Source organism: Arachis hypogaea, chromosome 9 (assembly GCF_003086295.3).
Source record: "Arachis hypogaea cultivar Tifrunner chromosome 9, arahy.Tifrunner.gnm2.J5K5, whole genome shotgun sequence".
NCBI lineage: Eukaryota > Viridiplantae > Streptophyta > Magnoliopsida > Fabales > Fabaceae > Arachis > Arachis hypogaea.
Window position 1 is genome coordinate 32618035 of NC_092044.1, and position 7214 is coordinate 32625248.

General features: G+C 39.8%; 1 non-coding gene across 1 annotated transcript; it reads left to right on the forward strand.

The window, feature by feature from the left end:
- The first annotated feature begins 5287 nt into the window (after window positions 1-5287).
- On the forward strand, window positions 5288-5391 carry LOC112713166 (small nucleolar RNA R71). The gene has a single exon (XR_003158141.1). It is a non-coding gene; the product is annotated as a small nucleolar RNA R71 (small nucleolar RNA).
- The last annotated feature ends 1823 nt before the right edge of the window (window positions 5392-7214 follow it).

The following is a 7214-nucleotide window of genomic DNA, read 5'->3' on the forward strand; positions in this document are numbered from 1 at the left end:
TATCCTTAATACATAAACACCACAGGCATTTGTCTCAGAAGTTCAAACCATTGGTGCCTAGCTTATTTTCTCAAATTTTTTATTTTTTTCTTTTTGGTTGCCCTTTTTCAGTGGCTTTTTCTTCTTCTTTTTCTTTCTTTTTTTTATGGCCAAAGACATTTATTCATCAAGATCCATAGACAGTATTCAAACTTCTACACAAAAATGATAATTCTACACTCAATTTCCAGTGAGCTGACTAAACAATCAAGCATGCATACCACCACTTAATTCTACTTGATTTGTCACTAATTGAGCCAAGTTACTTTTGTTCAAACTTTTCTTTTATTTTTTTTTGAAACAGAACAAGCATGGCAAGCATTTGTTTAAGAAGGTGAAGTTATATCCAAACATCTAGGCATTCACTTTATTCAAAGCAGTAAACAGACAAACATACTAGAAATTTCACATAAAACTTAAATGACTTAAAATGAAAGAAAGCTCATAAAGACAATTCACAAACTATTATTTGATTATTAAGGAACGAGACCACCTCTCATTTGTTGCTTGGTTCTTCTTGATTCTTGGGGTCCTGCTTCTTCTTGCTTCTTGCCTCTTTTTGACCACTTGTACTTCCTTTGTCTTTTCTTATGAGCTTTGTCCAGAATCCAGCTTTTTTCATTGTTTCTTCCACTCCTTTCTCAAGGATCACTGCCTTGTTCATTTCTCCTTCTTTCCTCCCTTTGAAATACTCATCAAAAGCTGGGAATGCTGGGTCCATCTTGTGTAGATGTTCCCCTATGTAGTTAAGCTTGATTTGAGAACTGATGTTGTAATCAGTTTGAACTGCATATCTTGCATTCTGCAAAGTGGTGGCTTCCTTGATTGCCAAGATATTGACATCTTGGTGTTGGCATATGTGGCTGAGGGATTCCTGTAATTGTAAATTCTGTTCCCTTTGCAGATCTAGGAATCTTGATTCAAAGTTCCTTTGCATGTCCATCATTTTTAGGTGAAAGTCCTCTTGCCTCTCCTGAGACCTCATGTATTGTTGAGACATTCCTTCTATGATTTCCTGCATTCTGCTCATCTCCATGGGGTCTCTGGGAACTTGTTGCCTTCTTTCTAGATTTCCTTGCTCTTCTTCTCCTTCTTGCTCTGCTTCTTGCTCTGCTTCTTGCTCCTCTTCTGCTTGTTGCCCTTCTTCATTTCATCTTTTTGTATGTCTTGGAGCAATTGGGCCAAGAGTCATTCTGTGCGCAGTTATGGCCATTCCAGGATGTAGCCAATTAGGTCTTGCATCTTCAAGTGGTACTTGGGCATCGATGCATAGTCTGATGATGGTGCTAGGGAAGTGGAGCCAGGAGTCAGGGTCACTTTTCTCACTAAACTCTTGTATCTGTTCAGCAATGAGTTTATGAACTTTGATCTCCCCTCCCATCATAATGTAATGTAGCAAGATGGCTCTTTTAGGGACTATTTCTGAAGAGTTCGCAGTGGGTAGGATGGATCTCCTAACTATTGCATACCACCCTTTAGCTTCAGGTGTTAGGTCTCCCCTTCTCAAGACTCTTGGAGCCCCTCTTGTTTTTCTCACCCATTCAGCTCTGATGGCACAAAGGTCTTTAGCAATAGTCGAATAGTCAGGTTCTCCTATCATCCTATCCTCATAACTTGCTTGGCTGAAACGTATGTTTTTCAGGCCAAGAGTTTTCATGATTGCCTTGGGGCTGAAGTCAACTTCCACCCCTCTCACATAGCTTTTGTATGTGGGTTCCATGGTTGGATCCTCCCTCACTGCATTTGCATAAAACTCCTTCACCAGGTTGATGTTGATTTTAGTGATTGGCTTAGTCAGGAGCTCCCACTTCCTCTTTTTGATCTTCTCCCAAACACTTGGGAACTCATCCTTTTCAAGGTCAAAGGGAACCTCAGCTAGTATCCTTTTAGGTCTCATCCATTCGGCCTGAATCTCATGGAAAACTGATTTGTATTTCCATGCATCAAATTCCCTTTCCTCCTCCATTGGCTGCTTGTCTTTTCTTCTTTTGTGGCTAGATGAGGCTGCCATTGGTTCTTTAGTTTTGGCAAGTGACAAGCTAAAGTTGATAAGGTGAAGTAAGAAAGTGTTGTTAGAAGTGTGGTGAAGTTGTTTTCGGCAAGAGATAGTTTTGCTATGATGAAAGAATATGTGCAAGAAGGAGAATTGGTGGTGTGGAACTCGTTCCCCAAATGATTCTTTATAGTGCATGCAAGTGAAAAATGGACGGCTAGGGTGATTTGTGAAGGATGACTTGATGGTAAATATATGAATTAGGGAGAAGGACGAATTGCTTTTAACTTTCTTGGAAGTATTCTGGGTGCATTAAGTTGTACATGTAGCTATCTTTTCATGCAGAACTTCCTTTTCCCATGTGTTAGTTTCAAAGACTTGTGAACTCTCTTTTTGACTAAGACCGTACCTCCCCCCTTTGTCTTTTTCATCCATTCTTATCATTACTTTTGTACCTGCACAAACAAACAAATTTGCTATCATTTTTTTTTCGGTCCATGTGAATAATGAATAGTACTTGCACATGTTTTTCACTCTTTTTGAATTGTAAATCAATGATTGACTTCATGAGCTTATAGCCGTGACCTTTGTATGTATGCACACTTATTACTGGACACCAAACTTAGTGTTTGATAATGTCTCCTGATGACATGAAATCCATGTTGGTTGTCCTTAATGAATGTGCATAATTCTAATAAATCATAATCACTTTGGCTCTTTGATCCTAAACAATTTTACTACCTAAAGTAATTGAAATCAAAGTATTAAAACATGCAAATGGTGTACTTGTCATAAATTTCTAAATCCCGAGGAACTTCTTGCTTTTCATTAACTGTGTTCAAAGAGGAACACCAAACTTAATGTTTGGTTGTGCACCTTGAATGAAAGACTGAATACAATTTTGAATAAGATTTGGAGGTGCCTTCAGGCACACCAAACTTAGAGACCAATTGTATTTTACATGCAATGTTTAGTGCACCTTATCAACAGTTGTCCTGAGGATTCAAGTTCATGCATAAGAAACCATGCTTTATTAGATGCAGAGCAAAACGATAAAGAGTAAGGATACTAAAACATGGGTTGCCTCCCATGAAGCGCTTCTTTAACGTCACTAGCTTGACGGTTGTCCCTTGTTAGGGTGGATTGTAGTGCTTGATGTCCTCTCCTCTTACTATGAAAACGTCCCCATTTGATTCCTTCATGATTTCTAAATGTTCCATAGAAAGAACTTTCCTGATTGTGAACACTGGAGGGAGTTGGGAAGGAATGGTTTTGAGGCCAGGTGGGATTGGCAGATAATGACTTGATATTACTTTATCTCCCGGAGAGAAACCTTCAGTGGGAATTTTCTTGTTTCTCCACCCTCTTGGCAATTTCTTTATAATTCTTCCCTTTCTCTTGAGAATTTCTTCATTGAACCTTATGCCAGGAGGATCTTTCTGAGCTTTTTCTATTGATTCTTGTGGCTTTAACTCTTGCAATTCTTGTTTGCCTTCCAAGGACTGTTTCAAAGTTTCAGCTGCTGGATTGCTTTCCTCCAAACACAGATGGCTACTATCATCCATAGGCTTTTCAGGTTCTGGTTCAGGCTCAGATGCAGGTTTGAAAACATGGAAAATGAGTTGTTCATCATGTACTCTCAAAATTAGCTCTCCTTGTTCTATATCTATGAGTGCTCTAGCAGTGGCTAGAAATGGCCTTCCCAGAATGATAGGGTGTAGGTAGCTTTCCTCCATGTCCAAAATGACAAAGTCTGTGGGGAAGAAATAATTTCCCACTTTCACCAGCACATTCTCAACTACCCCTTCAGCTTGCTTCTGAGTTTTGTCAGCCAGTTGTATGATTACATCAGTGGATCTCACCTCATTCAGTTGTAGCCTCTTCATAAGAGTCAGAGGCATCACATTTATGCTAGCTCCTAGATCACAGAATCCTCTGTCAATTTTTGTTTCCCCTATGATGCAGGGGATATGAAAACTTCCTGGGTCTGTTTTCTTAGAGACTATGTCCTTCTTGATGAGGGCACTGCATTCTTTGTTCATTATTACAGTTTGTCCTCCCTTCAAAACTCTTTTCTTGCTCAGCAATTCCTTCAAATACTTGATATGTGTAGGCATTTGCTGGAGAATCTCAAGAAAGGGAATATTGATATGGAGAGACTTAAATGTCTCTAAAAACCTTGAATATGTTTTCCCTTTTTCACCTCCTCCTAACCTCTGAGGAAATGGTGCTTTTGGTTGGTATGTTTCCAGCATGCCTTTATTTTGCAGTTCCTTGGCTTGTTCAGTTTCACTTTCCTGCTTAGCTTCTTCCACACCTTCCTTCAAGATTTCTGGCTCCTGTTCTGAGGGTCTGATTCCTTCTTCTTCTGAGACTTCCTTCAATATGGTGATGGCCTTGCATTCTTCCCATCTCACTCCCTTTTGTTCCCCTTTAGGATTCTTTTCTGTGTCACTAGGGAACACTGCAGTTGACTTGGGGGCCTGTTGAGATAGCTCTCCTACTTGAGTCTCCATCCTCTTGAGTTTTTCACCATGGTTCCTTAAGGTAGATCTCACATCCTCCCTAAAGCTTTTCAACTCACTTATGTCCTGACCCATGTTTGCTAGCATTCCTTCTATCCTGTTTAATTGATCTTGAAATTGTCGGTTCGGATTAGGTTGGGCAGGTTGATTATTTTGGCCATGATATGGTGGTTGGGAGTAAATGTTTTGTGTGGCTTGGTATGATCTTTGGTTGGAGCTTTGGTATGTGGAATTGTTATGTTGGTTGGGGTTGTAAGGTTTGTGGTTTTGTGGTTGGGTTTGCTGGTTTCCCCACCCAAAGTTTGGGTGGTTTTTCCAGCCTGGGTTGTAAGTGTTGGAATGTGGATCATATGGTTGCCTTTGTTGATTTCCCACATAGTTGGCCTCTTCCCAATCACCTCCTTCAGTGCTTACTTCCTCTTGATCTTGTGTGTGTATTGCAGCCACTTGATTTGTTTTTAAATTCCTGGTGAGCTCTGCTAGTTGCTTGGCAAACACCTTGTTTTGGGCTAAAATTGTATCAACATGGTTCAGCTCCATGACTCCCTTAGTGTTGTGTCTCTCTGAAGCATAGTAGTACTCATTCTCAGCCACTGTCTCAATCACTTCAATGGCTTCTTCCACAGTCTTCTTCCTGTTCAATGAACCTCCTGATGAATGGTCTACAGCCTTCCTTGATTCATAAGAAAGTCCATCATAGAAAATATGCAATTGCACCCAGTCATGGAACATGTCTGGTGGGCATTTCCTTGTCAAATCCTTGAACCTCTCCCATGCCTCGTAGAGAGTTTCACCCTCTTGTTGTCTAAAAGTCTGAACCTCAGATCGAAGCCTATTGACCTTTTGTGGGGGTAGAAACGTGCCAGAAACTTGCTTTCCACTTCATCCCAGGTTGTTAGGCTCCCCCTTGGGAATGATTCCAGCCACTTAGCTGCCTTGTCCCTAAGTGAAAATGGGAACAAGAGCAGTTTATAGGCATCTTCCTGGACTCCATTGGACTTCACAGTGTCGCAAATTCTCAGGAATTTTGTGAGATGTTGGTTTGGATCTTCATTAGCACTCCCACCAAATGAACAATGATCCTCCACCAGTGATATTAGCTGTGGTTTGAGTTCAAAATTGTTGGCCTGAATGGGTGGTTTCTGAATGCTGCTACCATAATTCCCAGAGGTTGGGTTTATGTATGAACCAAGAACCCTCCTCTCGGGAATGGCATTGTTTCCATCAGCTCTCTCATGGTTGTGAACTTCTCTATCCATGTTGAGATCTAGAGCTTCCTCAAAATTGTCCTCAGATTCTCCTTCAGATTCTTCTTCTCTCAGTATTCTCTTCCCTCTTGCTTCCCTTCTAAGTTTATGAAGGGTCCTCTCTGGTTCTGTATATGGAGGAGTTGATGTCTCTCCTCTCCTACCTGTCATACAAGAACACAGCACAGGCAACAAACAAGTGAAATACTCTTGGTTAATGGAAGAGTATGGTTAGAGCAGTTGAGGAATTAATTCAAATAGTTAGTGGGTCAGTGAGTTAGTTGCTTGAATTTAAAGGCATAAAGAAAGAAAGCAAGTAACAGAGTGCAGAAATTAAAATTCAACAAGTAACTTGAACTGAATTAACAAAACAAGAAAAATGCTCAATCTAGTTAACTTCCAATTTGAGAATTGTCAATCGAAAACCAATTCCCCGGCAACGGCGCCATAAACTTGATAGCCATAAACTTGATAGCTACGATTTAGGAAATTGCACAATCGGCAAAAATTCCTTCCGACAAGTGCACCGGTTATCGTCAAGTAAAAACTCACAATAGAGTGAGGTCGAATCCCACAAGGATTGGTTGAATGAGCAATTCGGATTAGAAGTTTGTTCTAGTTGAGCGGAATCAAGATTTAGATGAGAATTGCGGAATCTTAAATTGCATGAATTAAAGAGCGAGAACTTAAAGTGCTGAAATTAAAAAGGGATCGGGGTGATTGCATGAAATTAATTGCAGAATGTAAAGAGAAGGTGTAGATCAGAAATGGGGAATTCATTGGGGTTCAGGAGATATTGAGATCTCCGAATCAAAACATTTTTATCCCTTCCTCAACCAATGCATTCATTGAATCTTGCTTGGCAATTTTATATGATTGGATCCCAATCCCTTGGCTCACCAATTCTCTCTAAAAACAAACAAATTCCCAATCCCTTGGTTTAAATGTTCATAAGAAGAGATGATGCTCGATCACTGATTATACCACACAGTTTCATGAACCACAATTTCGTAGGATTACATGTCACAATATCCATCCAAACCCCAATCCAATTCACTGTGAGAAAGCTTCTCTAGCATGAATCCTCCATTCCTTTCCCAAGGTTCCGAAGGATTCCAATTATGGATAGTTTCTTTCCCAAGACAACTAACCAATGGAATTAGATCGAGAAGCTTTCTAAAAAAATTCAAGAGAAAAGATTGAAGAAGAAGATAAAAACTATTATTGATTCATTGAATTACAATAGAGCTCCCTAACCCAATGAAAGGGGTTTAGTGAGTCATAGCTCTGAATTCCATTACAAAAGTATGAAAACTAGCAAAAAAAAAATCCCAAAAGTAAAAAGTCCTTTCTAACTTAAATTCTATCCTATTTATACACTTTCTAAATTAAGCTTCTGTTGTGTTTCTT